General features: G+C 49.9%; 1 long non-coding RNA gene across 1 annotated transcript; it reads left to right on the top strand.

The window, feature by feature from the left end:
* Nucleotides 1-5585: 5585 nt before the first annotated feature.
* On the top strand, nucleotides 5586-13523 carry LOC145527210 (uncharacterized). Its single transcript, XR_014069577.1, has 5 exons — nucleotides 5586-5777; nucleotides 10441-10573; nucleotides 10933-11023; nucleotides 12905-13057; nucleotides 13302-13523. It is a non-coding gene; the product is annotated as an uncharacterized LOC145527210 (long non-coding RNA).
* The last annotated feature ends 7564 nt before the right edge of the window (nucleotides 13524-21087 follow it).

The raw sequence follows: 21087 nt of genomic DNA, 5'->3' as shown, positions 1-21087 counted from the left end.
ATATGTATATATGGAACCCCCTTTTTTTAATTTCCTTCCCATTTAGGTCACCACAGAGCACAGAGTAGGGTCCTCTCTACATTTTAACCACAAAGAATTCCAGACTTTGAGCCATTGTTCTGAAGAGCCAGGGTTTCAGGAATGAGGATCTACAGAAAACCACTCAAGTTATCTCTGAAGATTTCTCTAATATCCTCTGCCTCTTTTACCTCTTCCTACTGTGGGTCATCATCTCCCACTTACAATTTTCTCACCTGAAAATAAGGAGAAAGATGCCTGCTTCTCTGGGTCATGTGAGGATTAAATGCATTAACATTTGTACACTGCCTAGGAAGTCAGGACAGTGAACTAAAAAAAAAAAAAAAGCTTATGTTCTGATTTCAGAAGTCTGGGTTACAATTTTGATTTCCAACACTTAAGACTTATGTGACCCCAACAGAGTATTTAATCTCTGTAAATTCCCTTGAAATCTCTATTTCCTCAATTGTAAAGAGAGGGTATCAATAATACCTATCTTAGAGAGTGCAGTGAGGATCAAATGAGATAAATTATGCAAAGTGTTTTGGCATATAGTAATTGCTCTATAAGATTGGGTATTATGATTATTACACCAGAATCCCTAATAAATTGTAGCTGTTCTTTGTTGTGATGGCACTTTTTTTCATTCCTTTATCTAACAAACTCTCAAATCTCAGCTTAAGTATTACATCTTCAGGAAAGCCTTCTCTGTCTCTCCCAGCCAAAGGTAGTTAGTTATTTCCCCTGTGTATTCCTACAACACCCAGCCCACATGTCTATTACAGCATTAGTACACTAGATTGATTTAGTGTCTGTGTACACCCCACTCCACCACCACCACAAGTGCAGGAGGCTGAGCTACTTGAAAGTAGATTCCAGGCCCCATTCATCAGCATATACGCGGTGCCCACTTAGGCCCTCAGCAATACTGGTAGTCCAGTGGCTAAGACTCTGTGCTCCGCCTGCAGGGGGTCCAGGTTCAATCTCTGGTCAGGGAACTAGAATCCACATGCTCCAACTGAAAAGGTCCCGCATGCTCCAACTAAAGATCCCTCATGCCACAACAAAGGTCTAAGATCCCACGTGCTGCAACCAAGACCTAGCACAGCCAAATAATAAATAAATACAAACAAATAATAAAAAAGGAATGGCTATTGACTAAACAAACAGAATTCTAGGTTACTGATTAGAAATTGCCATAACATAAAATGCTTGCTAATTTATGTATCTAAACATACGTGTGTGTGTTAGGTCGCTTCAGTCACATTCGACTCTTTGTGACCCCATGGACTCTAGCCCACCAGGCTCCTCTGTCATGGGATTTTCCAGGCAAGAATACTGGAGTGGGTTGCCATGCCCTCCTCCAGGGGATCTTCCCGACCCAGGAATGGAACCCATATTCCTTCATCTCCTGTATTGGCAGGCGGGTTCTCTACCACTAGGGCCATTTGGGAAGCCCCTAAACACACATAGTATTACTCTATTCATATTCCAGTAGGTGAGGTGCACACTTGGTTCCCTGGGAGCAGCATTCCTTGGCAATGAACAGAACTGGACTCCCGAGGGAGCTGCAGCCAGAAAGGAGGGTTCCTGCCTGTCCGGCCCCATTCTGAGAGGTACACTCTGGGGCACAGCGTCCCTGACCATTGCTCCTACCTGCAGCTTTGGGGCTTCCCTGCTTCAGAAAATACGCCCTGCAGAAAAAGTCTGCCCCAAGCAGAACAGGGCTGAAAATCATATTTTCACGGGATGTCAAACCTCCTCTCCTACCTTAAATGAAAGGTATTATTTTTGAGAAGAGAATGTCACACTCTACCACCAGAATTCTGCTTCCTCGGCAGAAACCCTGGCAGTTTCTCTGCACAGCTGGCAGCTCTCCACCCAAGGCCAATGCTGGGAAATGCACCAGGCCCAACGCAAATCACGGGAGCACAACTCCTCTGTGATTCAAACAAGGGAAACAGTCAAGAGGCCTTATTCCCTTTGCAGAAATGGGGCAGGAATAGGAGGTACGGTCCAGCCACTCCACCCCAGGACCCAGCGCAGGTCCTAACTCTTCTTGGGAAATTCACCCATCACTTTGCCAAATAAATAAATTATCCCCAGTTCAGCAACCTCTGGGCCTTTCCTGTAATAGATGATATCCTTTCAGCTTCATCTTTGGTATCTATAAAAATATACCCTTCGTAGCTGCCAACAAGCTATCAGTCCCTCATCTCTAAGCAATTCATTCTGGAGACTGAGGCCTCTTTCTGATTCACCCACACTGAACCTGCCCTGGGATAAAAGGCTTTGTACAGAGCTGGGAGGGTAGAAAAGGTGTCAGGCAGTGAGTGGATTCGAAGAAATGGGAAACTGTCTCTACTTTTTAATGAGTGAGAAGGTGCTTGGGAGAACAGGACAGAAGCAGCCTTCTGTCCCTTGAGTTTCCTGTTGTGTCAACTTCTGTGCATGTGGCCTGGGGGCTGATCAGGCTCCTAGTCCCCTGGAGTCCCAGCAGCCCTGGATGAATACCTAGCTGCCAGCCCTAAGTACGGACGTGCGGCCACGGTGGTCACCTTTTCCCAGATCTGGGGGATTTGGGCCCTATTTAGCCTCTGCAGCCACTCCCAGAGGCCCCTGTGTCCTGACAGAAATGTGAGTCAGCTCTGGGCAAAACCCAGATGATGAGCTCAGGTGTTCTTTGTCTTCTGGGGCTCTGCAGCAGGGCTAGGTGCCGACCTGCTCCATGCTGGCATCCTCCGTGTCATGGATCCAACTACTCTGAGACCAGGAGGCCAGATGTTTTGCCAAGATGGGTTCAGGGGCACAAGTGGTGACCTGTGCGTGGCCTGCAGGCTCTCGTGACGAGGCATCCGCATCAACATGCTCCCCCTAGCAGGTACCTGGGCGCACCACATTCTTGCCCAGCGCTTTCCAAGGGACCCATCTCTCAGAGACCACAAGTGCCTCCCTTACCAAGGACTCTCTACTCAGAACTCTCCAGCCTGCTCCTCAAGCTCCTCACTCCACTGCATGATGGGGCTGTATGCAAACATTTGCTTTGATTTGTAAAATGATCCATATAATTAGGGAAAAGAGTTAAATAAAGGGACTGATTTCAGAGAGCAGGCTCTTAATGACACTAATACCTGACAAAAGGGGTCATTATGATGGGCTAATGGGCCTTGCCTGGCGTTCAGTTCTCTCAGGACACAATCCAACACACTCAATTATCTGCTAATCAGGGCCATTTTGTCAGAGGTTATTGCCCTGAAGTATCAATTATAGGAACATTATTAATACTTTATGGAGAAACCACTTGCATCAAAGTGTTAAACTCATGGGCCAAGCCCTTCGCCCCTCCCCTCCCCACTAGGACCCACCATCTGCCATCTCTTTTCACCCCCACTCAATCCTCCTACTGGGGAATCCCATGTCCATGACCCACTGGGTCTACTGGGAAGGAGCCAGGGCCACGATGATGTTCCAAATCCTGTCACCTGTGACCGGACTAGCACTCCCAACTCTTAATGCCACCAGCTGGCAACAAGTGGCTTCACCCAAAGCCAAGCCATCACTGTCTCGGGATGAGGGAGGGAAGCTGAGGGCTGTAGGGCTGAAGGCACAAGACGGCTACGGGTGTGTGTGCCTGTGTGTGCACACTTTTCTGTCTCTGTCTCTCTCTCTCTCTCCATCTCCCTCTCTCTGTCTTTGTCTCTGTCTCTGTGTGTATATCTATCTTCCTCTCTCTCTCTTCCTCCCTCCCTCCATCCTCCTCCTCCTTCTCTCACTCTTTCTCCCCAATGTTGTCCTTTCAAGGAAACAAAAAATAGATACACAGGCTCTCTCATTTCAAAATACTGCCTGTTCAGGATGCTGTCTTTTCTGCTCCCTAGAACCCACTTCTCCATACTGGACACAGATTTCTCACCATTGTGGAGGCAACATCAACACAGAAACTGGAGGAATGACTCTAAAAAAACAGTGTGATGCAGAGGACCAAACATGAAAAGGACTTAAGAGAAAGATCAATGAGAATTCCAACCCCACAACTGGCAGTGGGATCTCAGGCAAGTCACTGAACCTCTCGGAGCCGTGGTTTTCAAATCTCCCAGGATACAGCATAGCTTAGAATGCCAGCTGGACCACTTACTAATTGTGCAAACTTGAGAAAGTTATTCTACCTCTCTGAACCTCAGTTTTTCACACATAGGATAGAAATAGTTCTGTCCATATGCTGGAGCTATGATGAAGGTTAGATGAGAATGTGCACATAAGCACCGGCCCAGCACCTGACGCTTTCCATCCACAGTGAGCAGGATACTCAATCTGCAGTGGAGCCCTGGGGTTGAAATACTTGCTCTGAAATACACAATGAATGTAAATGATCAATGGCAGTAAGTTCTCTTAGCTCCTACATCTGTGAATAATTATATAACTGCCAGGAGGGGAAGGGTTAAGGGCTTTTCCCACCTAGAACAGAGAGCAGAAGTAACCCCTGGAAACCTTCCAGGGTTCTGGCATCACGCAGTGGTGCCCAGACTGCCTGGGAGGAGTTGGCTTTCAGGAATAGGTGAGAATCTCCACTGTCATTACCCAGCAAGCCTAGACCTGCCCCTCACAATCAGGCACCTCACCAGCAGAAAGGAGATTCGACCCCATGTGGGAATCTCCTATAATCTGGCTCATAGGCCAAGTTTAGTCTCATGAGAAAAAAAGGGAGGGAGGGAGAGTTTGCTAGAATTTCCTAGAAAGGAAGGGAAAATTTGCTTTGGTATTTAGTGGTCTCTGCATCACTGTCAACCCCATTCTGTGGTTTAGAAAAGAGACGGAGAAACATGGTGTGTTCATGCGTTCACCGATAGCTGTTGAGGACCTGGAATGAGTCAAGCAGTATGATCACGAGGGAATGGGGAAGGCCAACTCAGGGACAGATCAATTCTGGAGTTTGGTTAATGTGCTAATATAAGTGTTCATCTATGCATGTTTAAAGCTTCCTGTAACTCCTGATCAACCTAAAGGACTATGAGTTAGTCCATTTTGGGAGGCAAAGGCCAGGAACAGAAATGCAACACCCAAGAGTTAGAAGAATTATCCAAAATTTTTCATCATCCCCAGTTCAACTGGGTACAGACATCAAAGAATGAATGTCATTCATCACTGTGAGGTTCGGGGTCAAAAATGTCAACCTGAACATAGCTTAAAGTGCAGAAACAAGTCTGCCACCTCTTTCCTGGAGACCAAGAACAGTCAAGGTGTTTGTCTGACTTTGGGAGAAGCCCATCCAATGAAGAGAGATGGCCAACACTACATTCAGCATCCACTGCATGTGACACTTACAGACAAAAGACCTCCACGTCATGTTTGGGGCAGCCTGACCTGGTGAGCCATGTTGGTTGAAGGCCTGAAGGTGCTGAGAATCAGTCCTTCAACTCCTTGATCACAGGGTATAAATGTGCTATTCAGTGGGCCTGGGTAATTAGCGTTTGTGGCAAGCAGTTATGGGGTTAAGTGCTACTAGGGGTTTGAGCTGGGCTGACAGAGCCTGAGCCGCAGAGTGGGGTGGTTGCCTAGCAACAACACCTGTAGCACATTAAGCAGCCAGTCAGCTTTGTCAACTTTCTAGCAGGGGCTTTGTAGAGCGGAAGGTGGGGGTGGAGGAAGGATCAGGGGGCACAGAAGTGGAAACTGGACAGTGGCTCTCAAGACAGAAGAGGGTGCAGAATCGAGAGTCCCGCCAACAAGGCTTTATGCCTCTTTTCTTCAAGCAGAAGCAGGTAGGCAGTGAGGGTGGGAGTCCAGAGTAGGTATCAGTATGGCTCTTATATCTTCCTAAGACCCTCACATGAAGCACCAAGTGAAGCTGGAAGCCGCTTCCTCAACCCAAGCTCTCAAAGAAGGCATCTTGGGATTTGCTAATTTGGGGAGGGTCTGGGAGAATGAGGAGGGGGAGGCATTCTGTGGTTTTGTTTTCGGATCCGGGAGGACTGGGGGCTCTTTCTGCTGACTCATCTTCGAGGAAGGACCACAGAGAAGAAGCAAAGACTCTGAGAGTGTAAAATCTTTCTCACCGCCTTCCTTTCACACCTTCCCACGCTTCTCTCTGGACCCCATCTCACACACATATGAGATACGGCTGAAAACAAGAAGAGATTTGGGGAAGGGCAGAGAACTTAATAATATTGTTGCTGCTGTCTTCATAGAATTCATGGTCTAGCTAGCCCCGTGATTTTTCTCACAATTTCCAAGCTGCCTGAGGGGGGCGGGGGCGGGCAGAGAGTGGTGTATGTGAGGGGAGGGGCCTATTCTTTTGTAGCCCTGGCAACCAGAAGACTTGGAGTCAACCCCCCCATCACTTGTAAGCCATGTAGCTTTTGGCCGATACCTGCACTGAGGCTCAATTTTCTCATCTGTAAAGTGGGGGTAATTACAGCTGTCCTACTTACCTTATGGGAATCAAAGAATGCCTCCTCCTCCTCCTCATTCTCCCAGACCCTCCCCAAATTAGCAAACCCCAAAGGCAGTTTAAGTAGAAGGATGTTAGAAACACTATAAGTTCTCCTACATGTATAAAGCATTCGTAATGCAAAGAAGATGCCCGTGTATCTGCTTTTTTGGTCTGACCTGAGCTATTTGCTGTTTGGCCCAAAGCAGACGAGAGAGGGGCAGCCACGTGGTGGTTGCTGGGTAACTTGGTGGCAGAAGGGCTCTTAGAGAAGGCCTATTCAATTATTCCACTCTAGGTTCACTGGTTTGAATCCAGCCCTAGCCCAACCACTATGGTAATCATTGGGTTTGGAATTCAGAGAGTCTGACTTTCAGAAGACATTTGGCTTATCTACTACCCACTGAATTTTCACCATACACTCGTGCATGAGGTTATGAGGGAGTCTAGAGAACCTGGTTCATGGGCCCAAATGTGCATCTAACCCTCCCTCCCCTCCGCAAATCAAGCTTCTCCCTCTCGATTATTGTAAAAGTTGGTCCAGTGACTTCCCAGGTGGCTCAGTGATAAAGGATCCGCTTGCAATGCAGGAGACATGAGTTTGATCACTGGGTTGGGAAGATTCCCTGGAGAAGGAAATGGCAACCCACTCCAGTATTCCTGCCTGGAAAATCCCATGGACAGAGGAGCCTAGTGGGGTACAGTCCATGGGGTCGCAGAGTCGGACATGACTGAGCACGCACGCACCAGTGACTAGGGTGCACATATGTCCCCTTAGGTATCCACATCAGCATGCCAGCCGCAACTGCCACCGCCTGAGGGTCCCCCTCCTACCTTGATCCTCCCTTCACGTCTGAAAAAGCAGGCAAGTCTCCCTTTCCACACATCAGTTAAGACAGATCCTCCCCAACCCTTGAAGTCACACCACATCTGAATAGGAAAAAGGAGAATGTGTGCAGAAACCAGCAGCGTGAAGGCCCACCCAGGCCAACGTAGCTACTTAGTGACCCAGGAGGGACCAGACCCCTGTGTGGTTCTGTGGGCTTTCTGCCTGAGTGGCCGTGGGGTCTGCAGACGCCCCGCCACCCCTAGGGTGACAGATAGTGTGACTGTGAGATGCTCACTCCACAGCTTCTCCGATCCCCGTGTTGTGCCTTTATTTTCATGCTCTGGGTTATATTTAACTCAAGTCATAATATTTGGAGGGGGGGTGCGGTTGGAAGCCTGCTGTTTCACCAAGAAAGGCATTTGAATATTCTCGGTTCCAGAGAATTCCAAGGGCTCTGGGAAGAGAGTGAGGCGGCTGCCCCAGATTTGTCTGACACATCACGGTCACGTGGACTCCATTAGCGGATGACTGAGGCAGTGAGCAGGCAGCCTAAAGGAATGTTGTAGAAACGATGAAGAGTCAGTGAGTGATGTCAGCAGGAGGCTGATGCCTCTGGGGGTCCCAGGGCACTCGCCCCACACATCCCCACAGGGAGGGAATCTCTTAATTGGCAATAGCGCCCGCCTTGTCAACCACCCCACCTCGTACAGCTGATGTCAGTCTGAGGGGGAGGCAGAATCAAGTCCCAGGTGACGTGAGCAGCACACTCAGCTCATCAGCCACAGAGGCTCTCATTCCCGATGCCTCTGATAAGAAAAGGAAACATCCAGAGGGAACCCATCCTCATCCTGGGGGGTCAGTGCTTCCCCCCAAAGAAGCCCCAGCAAGGTTGCATGTGTGTGTGTGTGCTCAGTCACTTCAGTCGTGTCCGACTCTGTATGACCCTGTTGTCTATAGCCTGTCAGTCTCCTTTGTCCATGGGATTCTCCAGGCAAGAATACTGGAGTGGAGGTTGCCATCCTCCAGAGGATCTTCCCGACCCAGGGATCGAACCTGCGTCTCTTACGTCTCCTGCATTGGCTGGTGGGTTATTTACCACTGGCGCCACCACCACGGGGCAAAATCCAGGGCAGTCCAAAAACTGTAGAAACACAGCTTCCTTCCAAGACAAAGATATCCCTGAAGACCTAGATTCACTTGTTTCCAGATTGTATGGACACCCCATAGGTGCTTCTAAATTCCGAATCTCTAAGTGTATTTTCCACAAGTTCTTTATGTGTTACATTACACAACACATTTCTCTGGGAGACTCCAACTTTGGGTTTTGGGGGGTTTTTTTTGGCATCACTTCCCTGAGCCAGGAAGGGCAGTTTGGGCGGAATCCCAAATGCATGGAGGCGGTATCCGAGTAGATGGAGAGTGAGGACAGGCGGGCCCGCCACATGTTTCTTATTATGGTGTCTGGACAAAGGCACGTCTCGAGGCTGCAGGAGACGAGCAGTGTCATGTCCCAGAGCACCAAACACTTTCTAGTCTGAGCAGACTCCAATCCCCTCACCAGCGAGGGCAGCTGGCAGGAGACCCGCAGAGCATTCCGTGAGGACAGGTCCTACTCACGCCCCTAAGGGTCTTGCCAGGCGGAGGAGTCCAGGAGTCAGTGACTCAGGGGGTGGAAATGAAGGAGGCCCTTACAGTCGGGGGCTACCCCTGACCCCGGCCATGGAGACCACCATCTCCACTCCAGTCGGAATTAAAGCACTAAAACCAGCCTCTGCTTCACATTCATGGGAACTGACATATGGTATAATTTTTTTTTAAATCTTCCGAGTTCCCTAGGCAGCTTTGACGTGAATATTAATACTAACATAATTTCATGATGATTAGAGAACACAATTAGGGGCTATTAATAATGACACAAATAATGACATTTAAGGCCTCATTTTTAATTTGAGTAATATTCTGTCTGGTGGTATTTAAACAGTCCTGTCTAGCACAATTAGGGCAGTGCCAGGGTGCAGTCACTGCTCACAGAATCCGTCAGGCCCACCTCACCCACCCACCTGTGTGGCAGAGGAGGGGATGGATGGGGGGTGCTGCCTTCGGGCCTCAGATGTTCCAGCCACGGCCCCTCAAGACAGAGGGCCTTGTGAGCGGATTGCAACACAGGAGTCCAACTCAAGAACAATGGCTGGAGTGGAGCCCACGAGAAGTGCTTGCTTTCATCCTGAAACACCACTCTCCTCCTAAAAACTGGTGGGACCAGTATAGGTATCCACGTTTCCATATCAGTCCTAGTTGTGCTGCAGAAAGTAGCCCCCATTCCTTCCCGGAAACCGCTCCAACCCATCTTCCGTCACATTGCCCTACTCCTGTCTTAGCATCCAGTACGTTTGATTCTAATTATCTGTTTGCTCATCCACCTCCCCAGCAGTCTGCTCACTTGTTGAAGGGCTGGAGTGTCTATTTGCTTTTGCCTTGTCTTTTTGCCTTGAGTTCCCAGGCACACAGTAGACTGTCTGTGAATATTTGTTGAATGACTTAATGACCAAATGACAGTGTTCTGCCTTCCATCCATCGGGCACATGTTGGAAGCTGACATCCCATACCTGCAGGAGCTCTAAGCTGCATTGTGTGGGCATTTCTAACTAATGGTAAACATGTGGAAGATGACTGGGTTGGTCGAGGGGTTGCACAGAGAGGAAATGTCTGTGAAATATAAAACTTCAGGGAGAAGCCAGGGATGGTTAGGATTTAACCCAAAGTCCTTGACCTTGGTCAAATGGCATTGGAAAAAAACATACTTTAATTTCATAATGTATTTTGGTGTTATAGACTTGATTCTGTATGACAAAAATTGATAGATAAGCCTGGACTAAAAGCTGGATTTTTCTCCCAGTTTGGGATTCTGTAGCAGAAAGGAGGAACCAAAATAACAAACTTCCTGTTAAGTGAGACTCTTCAAATGAATAAGTAGGAAGAAGAGGGGGAGGAGGAGGAAGGGAAAGGGGAGAGGAGGACGAAGAGGTGGGGGGTGAGGAGGAAGGAAAGAAAATCAGTGAGCATTTATCCTGGGGCAGCATTTCAGGCACTTGACACCCACTGTCTTCTTTGATCCTCACAGTAATCCTACGAGATACAGATTATTATTATTATTTTCGTTTCACAGATGGTGGAACTGTAGTTTAAAGAAGTTAAATAAACGTGCCAAGTCCCACAGCGGTGGGTGCTGATCCCGGCCTCAAACCCATGTCAGAACAACTCCAGAAGTCAGATGGTCACCACCTACTGAACTCGGACAGGTGACTGAGGGGGAGGACAGGTGGGGTGCTGAGCCTCAGCAGAGGGACGGGAGAGGAGGCAGCTCTTTGATGCCCCTCCCACCTGAGGATCCTGCGGGGTCTGCAGGGGGACAAAGGGAAATCCACTGGCCCAGGGCCAGAGATGGCAGCCCTAGGGCCAAAGAGAGCAGGAGCCTGGACTCCTGGATGGGTAGCCCCCTGACATGTCCGAGGACAGAGCTTGTGGGCAGCCGGCTTCAGCACAGGCCGACGGGGCTTTGGCCGAGGCCAGTGAGGCCACAGAGGCCAGGGCAGGGTGTGCAAACAGCAGGGGAAGTTAAGTGGAACCTTTCTGGGTAATTGACTCTGTCTGCCCACAGGACCCCTGCCAGGCCCAGGCAGGCCCAGGCCTGATACGCTGCAGCCTGTCTGGAGTCTGTTCTGCAAGGCGGAGCGCCTCGTTGACAGCAGGCTGGTAATTTTGTTATAAGACACCCCCTTCTGTTTGCAAGCTTCCTTTTGTCTGAATTCCTGTGCCCACAGGCAAGATAGGACTGAATGGAGGGTGGAGGGCTCAGGGGTGAGGGGTCCAGGCTGAGCCCCCACACCCACCAGAGGCCCTCCAGCCTCCTTCAGCATCCTTTCCAGGTGTTGAGCTGGTACCCATACCCCTCCCAGCAGCAAGACAGGTGTGGGGGATTCAGCAGGGCAATGGGTTCCCATCAAGGGGTTCTTGCAGCAGCAGGAAGCCCTTGAAAGCTCCCAGAGCTGGTTACTCATCAATGTCCTCCTCCTGGGGTTGAATACTTATTTTCTGCTGCTACTTACTACCATCCCCCAAATCCTTCCTTCTCCCTCCTGGTCTGCGCAGCCTGGGCATTCTGCCCACCCAACCCTCAGACTCAGTCTCCCAAGGCAACAGCAGGAAGCATGGTCTGCTTAACAGGGACCCGAGATCACCATGCCTGACCATTTGGAGAAGTAGCTGGAGAGGTTCATGTGGGGGGCTCGGGAAGGGCCCAGAGGAGACGGGAACACCAGAATCAAAGGTGGCATGAGGGCAGAGCTTCCTAGAACCCAGGTGAGGGACAAAGAGGCAGAGCAGCCATGTAAAATAAGGCAGGGGCAGGGCTAGGCTGCCCACCCCCCACTCCAGCTCCTCTACTGGCTCTGGGGTTGCTTTTCACTCTAGGTTTGTTTATATGGGTTTAAATCAACATTCTCATCTTCCTCTGCTCACCTGTAGCTTCTCCCGGTGCCCTGAGGTCTAGGACTGACACTGCCATTCTCCCAGCTGAGAGACTCCTGATGCGCCCCCACAGCCAATCGGAAGCTGAGTAACACTGATTCCCCTTCCCCATGTCTCCCTACATTCCACGGGTACCAGTCAAGGAGAAGCCCTTAGACCATCTTGCCCAGACTGTCACAAAGGCCTCCTTGCTCACCTCTGGGACTTCTATCTCTCCCCCACTTCACCCCCTTCTACCTATACCATTATCAGAATTAAATTCACAAAGGGTAAAGTTATTATAGTTCAACATTTACAAAGAGCTGACTATGTGCCAGGCATTATTCTAAGCACTCCACAGACATGATTTATTTGATCCTTACAACAACTTCATGGAGGTAAGTACTGTTTATCATTCTCATTTTACAGATGAAGGAACTGAGGCACAGAGAGATTAAATAACCTGCCCAAAGGTGCATAGTTAGCTAAGCAGCAATACAGCCAGGAATCAAAATCTCCACTCTTTCTCCTAAGAGTAGCAATGGTCACATTACACTCCCTTTTTACTCAGCAAACTTTTAGGGTTTTCTCATTCTTTATCCCACACCAAATCCATCTCCTTAGCTTCTACGCCTTGAAAACCTTGTCCTAACCTACCTTCCCACTCTCATTCTCAACCCCTACATTCCAGCCCAAGCTGCTACATCTTCTTCCCCAGGTGCTATTGAGCCTGGGAAACCTTGTTGTCAGTGTACCTTCTATCACTCAGTTTCTGCTTGCCCAAATCCCTCCCTTCTCAACCCCTAGCCCAGCCAAAAGTCAGTCTTTGCCCTTTTTGAACTCTTCTTAGGAAAGCGGATTGTTACAGTGGCAAGAGGATTGGCCTGGGACCTACCAGGTTAAAATACTTAATCTCCTTAACGGTTCCGTCACCTTTAGAAAGCAAATTCACCTCTCTGAGTGTCAGTTTCCTTGTCTATAAAATGGGAGTGATGATAAGAGTCCTTTATTATCCAGAGTTGCAATGGCTACAGGAAGTGATTTGGGGAAAGTGTCGGGCTCCTAGTGGACCCTCAGTCAAGGTTAACATCCACCCCCACCCTCCCAACTTCTTGCCCTCACAGCTTTCATCATGTCTCCCTGGCATTTCAGCTGTTCAAACCCTCAGGAAACTATAAGTTATCTAAGGGCAAGGATAACCCATCAGTCTCTGCGTTCTCCTACACTACTTGCCAAGTGCCCAACATGGCTGGTGCTCCATCAATGAATGAATAAAGGTACAAATTCATCTAAATGCTTGACCAGGGTCAATTTAAATGTTAGAAAGGGGACTCACCTACCAAAGGAGATAGATCCAGATGATCTCTGAGTCCTCTTCCACAATTTCTTTCTAAAGAGAATTTGTGCAAAACACAAAATTCTCTCCCTATCTCATCAAGACATCAGCATGAGGTCACATTGACTCCTCAAATCCATTTCCAGCCCACTCACACTTCTTCTCCTCCAAATTCTTTTTTCCAGGGGTCTGGCATTTCCAGTCCATACCAGGAAGCTGAGGTTCTCTGGCGGCCCAAAGCACGGAGGCCCCTGGCGGAAAAGTCAAACCAGCAAATAGAAATGTCACTCAATCATTTCCCCATGCTTTCCTCTCATTGGCCTTCTCCACTGCATATAATGAGAACTGCTTTTTGCCCAAATATTGTTTGAATTTCAAATACACAATTTCCCCCAGGGGTGACCAGATGAAAAGAGAACTCTGGTTTGCAACATAAGACCTCTATGTGGAAGCTGCCTTGAATGAACACCGAAACGAAATTTTTATTGAGCTCCTTGAAATGACAGAAGCACATCAAGGCAACCAGGCTCCCTTCCCACTGTGGTGTGCTAAAATTATTTTAAATGAACACCAAGGAAGCACCCCTCAAGGGGTGAGGAAAGAAGGAAAGGATTTTAAACACAGTGGGCAAAATGATAAATCCGTTCATGGCATCTAACCCATCCCTACAAGCACCCCAGCGTGTGTCTTCCGACGTGTCTCTCTGTACAGACTCTAACCGTCCACAGGTGGGGCTCTTAATCAGAGGGAGGAGGACAGTCTAAAAGGCCCTAGGGCAATGATTCTCAATCCTGGCTGCATTAGAATCTCCTAGCCTGTTATAGAAAAAACAGATGCCCAAGATCCCATCCTGGACCTTGTAAATCAGAGTCTCTATGTGTAAGGCCCAGGCCTCAGAATTTTATAAAAGCTCCCAGAGGATTCAAATGTGCAGCCAGGGTTGGGTGTATACATCGATTCGGAGGGTGTAACCCCCGGAAATGGCAGCTAAACTTGTGTATGTGTGAGAATAGGTGTGTGTTTCTGGGGTAAGTCGTCATAGTGAAAGTCATTCAGTCGTGTCCGACTTTTTGTGACCCCATGGACCATACAGTCCATGGAATTCTCCAGGGCAGAATACTGAAGTGGGTAACTGTTCCCTTCTCCAGGGGAATCTTCCCAACCCAGGGATCCAACCCAGGTCTCCCGTACTGTAGGCAGATTCTTTACCAGGTGAGCTACCAGGGAAGCCCAAGAGGTCAGTTTCAGATAATTCTTTAAAATATCTGTAACTCTAAAATATCTGAAAACTCAGGTTTTCATAATAGGTCTACACCTTATGTCGTGGGTGCCTTCCAACTGGAAAATGATGTGTACCTCAGATGTTGCTGAGGGTTAGGAGCTAAGGGGCAAACAAAAGTTCTCTGGTTCCTTGAGGGGTGAGCTTGTTGACCAAGATCCCACATGGCAACAAGCTGTCAGTGAGGGACCTAGGGACACTGAAGAGGGAAGACCCACTGAAGAACAGAGGGAAGCATTCTCACAGGCAAAAACTGGGCCCCGGTGTAATTTACTATTTCAGCAGCCCTGCCTGTGGCTCAGCTGACAGCTGTGCCCAGCTCTGCCTCCAAATCTGAACATCAGAAGCCAAGACCAGAGAGAGGGTCGAGTGCCCGGGATCTCCTATTTTGGGAGCTCCATAGCTCTGGCTGGCCACTACACTCCATAAAACTGCCCTGAGAGCCAGCTAGTAAGTGTGTGTTGGGGACTGGAGGGAGGCAGATGGTGGTGGAGTCCCTAAGCAGCATCCGCAAGACTAAGAGGTCCCTTGGAGTTTTCGGTACCATCAGAACATGATTTCAATAAATCCAGGGAGGAGTCGGGGCAGGGGGCAGAAAGTAGGGCAAGGAGGGAAGGTGCTGGGCTCACTAGTCCCCCAGAAACCCTCCTCCAAGCCTTGGAGCCTATTCTGTTATCAGCATCACTCTCAGCCCCTCCTCCTGCCCAGCTCCCATCCCCACCGCCCAAGGCTTGGTGGGATATCAGAATTTAGGTTCCTCTAGGGTACAGCCAAGCCTGCCTTTAGCACCGCCACTGCCAAAAGGCAAGAGGGCCGGCCTCGGGGGCTGCCCAGCCCCAAGTCAGCTGCCTAAGTGCTCAGCCCCGCTCATGAAAGGGCCCCCTCCTCCTCTCTTCTCAGCCATGCGCTCTAATTTATCCTCCCCTTTGATAACCAACTCCAAACACATTGAGTCGAGGCCAGGCCATCAGCGCACAAAGGCCTGTGCTCTCCCGGCTGAATGCGCACTTCACTCTTGGGGGGATTTCTATAGAAGGCGAAATCCACCAAACAAGCTATTACACTTAAATCAGACAATGCCCGAGGTGACGGCGAGGAGACCAGCGTTAATGACTCAGCTAGCAGCGGGCTTCTCTATGTGGAAGCTCTACCACAGCATGGAAGAGCAACCCGCTGCCCTTCCCAGCCTCGCAGCCAGATCCCTCTCCTGCTCCTGCACTAGAAAGTTGACCCTCTGTGTCTGCCGGTTCTCTGAATCCTGAGGGTTGATTCCCCCAGGCCCGTGTAGACTGACTCTCGATTCCCTTTTTGCCTAGGAAAAAGAACTGAGAAATGAAGCCTGCCTGCCCCCTTCTCTCGCCTTCATTCTGAAGATGAGGAAACCACGGGGATTGTTGAAAGTCACATAGGCAGCTGGAGACAAAGCCAGGATTAGAATCTCTTGTTTCTCGCCTCGTCCAATTCATACAAGAACTAATAGAAATTAGGCGATGCGCATAAGGTGCTTTGCATAGTTTCCGGCACAGGAAAAAGTGCTCGATAAACATTGGTTGTTATTCATTGTGGTAGTAGCAGCATTTTTATATGTCGTTCAACTACTCAAGGAGGGCTTATCATGAGACAGACAGTCTTAGGGTGCTGAGCACAAACAGTAAATAGAACACAGCCCTGCCCTTCTGGAGCTTCTACTCTCATGGAAGATTCAAATTGAAAAGATTCAAACAATTATATAGTGTACAGTGGTGTACAATGGTGTACAGTGGAGAATGACAGCACAGAGGAAGTAAAGGATGCCTTCGGGGTGCGCAGGGAGAGCTCCCGATGCAGGCTTGGGAAGAGAATCTGGTGTCTCAGCTGAGAGGGAAGGAGGAGTTGGATCTGGCCAGGTGAATGGAGGTGGGAAGGAGAGAGACAGGTTGGGGAAAATAGAGACTTCTAGGAGGAGGGTATAATTGAGCTCTAATTGAATGTGCAAAGGCAAATAAGGAATGTAAAGGTGCACGAGGGCAAGATGCGACAGGATAACTCACTTGGATGTATTGGGGGAAGCACACTAACTGAATCCGCCCACCCTGGCCAGGCGACCGTAGTAACCATTTGCATGAGTTATTTTATGACAGGATGTCCCAGCAAGAAACACGGAATAAGCCACCACCAACCGGAAAAATTCAGGAAAGTTCAAAAGGAGAAGCCATGTTTCCTACCACCTCCCAGAATCCTTCTCGCTGGCATCCATCTTGGCTGAGCAATGCGTTCACCACCAGGAAAGACCCTGGGTCAGAGTAATTGGCCAAAGAAAACCCGGAAACTAATCCCATCAACATAAAACCCAAGACTAGCGCCACATGGCAGAGTAGTTCTCCTGGGTTCCCTTACCCTGCTCCTCTCCACCCAGGTGCCCCTTCCCAATAAAGTCTCTTACTTTGTCTGCATGTGTGTCTCCTGGGACAATTCATTTCCGAGTGTCAGACAAGAGCTCACTCTCGGGCCCTGGAAGGGGTCCCCCTTCCTGCAACAGATGGGGTGAAGACAGGTTGGTACAGGGAGGAAGGCCAATGGTTGTGAGACGTGAGACTGGAGACGCAGGCACAAGTCATCTCATGAATCACATGAGAAGCCACAGGAAGGAGCCTGGACTGGAGGAGTCAAGGGATGACAGGATCCACGGGCATGCAGAGGTCACAGGGGAAATGGGCGTGCGGGGGGGGGGGAGTGGGTGGGTATGGGTGGAGCAGAGCAGGGAGACGGTTTATCAGGTCAGGGTCCAGTTTGGCACTTGTTCCAAGTTTCATTTCAACCCACTGCATGCATGCAAGCATGCTAAGTCACTTCAGTCATGTCCAACTCTTTGAGACCCCATGGACTACAGCCCACCAGGCTCCTCTATCCATGGGATTCTCCAAGCAAGACTACTGGAGTGGGTTGCCATTCCCTCCTCTGGGGATTCTTCCCAACCCAGAGATGGAACCCGCATCTCATGGGTCTTCTGCATTGGCAGGCGGGTTCTTCACCACTATTGCCACCTGGGAAGCCCTTCAACCATTATGTGGTTCTAATTTTGAGTCACCAAACAAGGCCCACCATTAAGAGAACTCACGGGAGGGGGAATAAGCTGAAAGTAGACAGCTCTGGCCACAGGAAGAGAGAAATCAAACAACAACAGGTTTCCCTGGCCACTTGGACCATGATCCAAAGCCTGGAGCATCCAACAGTGAGAGCAAGTTCTTCCCCACCAACCAGATCATGTGACCTTGGGCCACCTCCATTTCCCTATCTGTACAATGAGGACATTCACCAAGTAAGTGGTAAGCTGCCTTGCAGTTCTCCCATTCTGTTGTTCTATTACTTGAAATATAGATCATATATTTTTATTCTAAAAAGGCTTGCTTTGCATTTTACTGTTTATAGAAACAAGACAAAATGGTTTGCATGCTATAATACAGGAAACACAGCACATCAAGATCAAGTATCATGCACAGCAGACATTCCCTCTTTTGGGTCCAAGAGACTCAGCTTTGACAAGGTCTAGGAAAGGCTGCTTGGGAGCTGCAGTTCTGAATGTCCAGGCTTCTCCTCGCAGCCTGTGCACAATTCCCTGATCTTCAGGAAACCCTCTTCCCAAGGCCATTGCCCTGAGGAGTGAGGTTCTACAGAAGGCCATGTCTCTCTCTCTCACCTAATAGCCCTGGCAGCTGCTAAGGCAGACACAAAAGTTCCAAGGACTGGGGGCAGACGAACAAAAACAGTGAATTCAGGCTGGGGTGAGAAAAGAAAAAAACCGCATCAGAGCTGTTTTTGGCTGGAAAGTTGCTCTCCATCCTGTAGCTTTAGGACGCAAGCAGCATAGCATCCAGAGGCACACAGCTGCATGGAACAATTCAAAAATTGCCTTGTTGGACTACAACGTGCCAATTTTTCAAATCTAGAGCCATTTTCACTATTACAGTCTGTGCCGCCTAAGACCGGAGAATTTTCTTCTGGGAGGGAAAATTGATTCCGAGGTTACCATTAACTCCCATTAGCACAGCACGCCCCATTCCAAAACTATTCTTGGGAACCAAGGGGGCCAGAGGAAGCTCTAGAGACCCACAGCGAGGTTGGTGCCCAACATCCCGGGTGCTAACAGCCGAAGTCCATTAGCCCCATCCTCAGGAGGGCAAGAGAGTGCATGAGATGGAGAGAGGTGGGTGAGAGGGAGCAGAGAAGAATCTGGGCATGAGTTTTCCCAGGAATTCCTAGGCTTTGGAAGTTTCCTGGCACAGCTCACTTCATTTGGGTGGCTTGGGAACTTACATGAGCCGAAGAGCAGGAACCAAGGCTAAAATCTGCAGAGACCCTCTGGATTTTGATCTGCAGCTCTCACCTGTGACTGCGCTCTCTAAAAGGGACCAGCACCTCAGAGGGAAGTGTTCTCCAGGAACTGGTTTGGAGTTGCCCATCCATCCCTATTCCTTGCACCCAGCTGCTCAGGGCCCAGGTCTTTGCCAGATAACACAGCTCTAAGGTTTTGTATGCCCTGGTGCTATATATGGAAAACCACTCCAAGCCATTCTAAGCACAGTCAAGAGCCAGCAGCCTTGATCGTGGGGTGTGCTGTGACCTCCATCTTCCCAAACATAGAGCAAAGACCCACCAGTTCAGCGGAGAAGGCAGCAGTGACAGCAACTGCTGCAAAGCAAGGAGAGAAAGACAACTGTGGGAACAAAGGGGGAACAGCGGGCGACCGAGGAGAGCAGTACATCCACTGATCTCTCAAGCGTTATTTTTTACATGCCGGTGACAGAGCAGTAGGCGCTGGTCTTGGATCCAGCGAACCCGAGTCTGAATTCTGGCTCTGCCGCTTGACCTCGGACAAGTTACTTACTCTTTCTGAGTCTCTTTTTCTTCTTCCCTAGCCTAGGAAGTAAAAAATAACCACCCGGCAAAGTGGATGTCCATACTAAGTAAGATAATATAGGAAAGGAGTGATTATATAATAGTTTGCTCCAAAATATGTACGGATATATGCACAGAGTCGGACACACTGAAGCGACTTAGCAGCAGCAGCATACGTACATGAACAACTAAGGAAGCCCACCCTCCATTCGAAAATGTTTCTCCCTTGTTTACAGAATGACATTGCTTCGTTCTTCTTGCCAGAGTTTGCTTCAGTGTCTGAGATTGTGACTAGGTGGATGACCAGCTCTGAACTGGTCAGAGAGCTTGTCAGCCTCCTTAGTGCTCCAACAGTGCCTCTCCAGGACTACTGGAGAGAGGAAAGCGCTCTGATACAGCATGGCTTCCCTCCACAAATATTTAGAGCATCTTCCAGATGTTAGGTCCCCTGTTATGCACTGGCGCTCCAAGATTAACCATATCTGGTCCAGTCCCAACCCTCCAGGGTGCCAGGGAAGCCAAGAGAGCAGACCCATAAATACAGCTCATCACAACCCTGCAGGGAGAGGGCAGGGCGGGGTCATAACACTGAGTCAATAGCAGGGTGGGCCAAAGAGGGCGCCCCCAGGGGTGGGCCCGGGCACAGCGTTTGCGTTTGTCCCTGCAGACACTGGGAAGTTGACCTCTCTTAGTCATGGGGTGATTTGTGCGGGAGGGGAGGGGAGCGCGCAGGGCTAAGTGCTGACGGGACGTCCCTGTCAACACAATGTTCCGCCTGGCCGGGCCTTCATATATAAAGATATTTAATGAATTAGTTAATTAATGAGAGGAGTTTGATTGATAGATCATATGGCGCTCGCGGCAGGGTGAGCCTGACCCTCGATATCGCCGCCTCGGCTGCAATCCGTCCCCCTTATTGGTCGGGAGAGCGCGGTCGCTTTGGCAATTTGCATGCATTTAATGTAGCTCTTTAATAGGATGTAATGTTAGCAAAAGCCAAAAGCGCAGCAGCTGTAACTTAAAAGACAGCCCCATTACTGCAAGCCTTATAATTAGGGTAAGAGGGAGACTCGGTCTGCCATATGTTAAACTCTTTTGAGGTTAATAGCTCTGTAAGATTTTTGCAATTTAAAAAAATTACACTTGAAGGATGATGACAAGCCTCATCAATGAGGCGCCTCTCCACCGGAGGAAAGGGACAAGGAGGAGCCCAGGTCCCCCAAGACCGTCTTCCCCGGGGGACGTGACCAGGTGGCCCCTCTCCCGCCGCAGGGCACCCCGTCCCCACCGGCTTCCCGCATCCCGGCCCCATTAGCGCCGGGCAGCCAGCTCAGCTTGGCGGAATCGGAGCTCGCCCACCTGGCTCCGCTCAGCCCCCGCAGCCTCTGCAGCCTCCAGTCCCCGCATCCTCCCGAGGAGGGAGGGCGGGCGCCAGGCGATCCGCGCGCCCCAGGCAGGCGAGCAGCACGGCGCGTGCTTACCTTGCAAAGTCCTGGGCAACTCCAGAGCATTACGGGTCCCCGCAGATACCCCGGGCGCTGACTGTACAGCCGGGCCCCGAATCAGGGAACACGCAGCAGGCGTGCCGGGGGTGGGAAGAGGAAGTCGCCGGGAGTTTGCTTGGTAATTACTGGGCACAAGGCCTTGGGGGTGTTTGTCACCTCTGTGCCACAGCCCACGGGGCAGGGTTGGGCACGGAGTGAGGGGCAATGGTGCGGAGCCCTGGCCTGCGCCCGATGGACCCTGGAGCGCTGGCCCCTGCACCCTGGCCGCGACGTAGAACAGAAAGGCCTCCTCACCAAGCCCGCGTGAGCCCG

The sequence above is a fragment of the Giraffa tippelskirchi genome, chromosome 11 (assembly GCF_054371585.1).
Source record: "Giraffa tippelskirchi isolate mGirTip1 chromosome 11, T2T-mGirTip1v1.2.pri, whole genome shotgun sequence".
NCBI lineage: Eukaryota > Metazoa > Chordata > Mammalia > Artiodactyla > Giraffidae > Giraffa > Giraffa tippelskirchi.
This window is presented reverse-complemented; position numbering and strand designations above follow the sequence as displayed.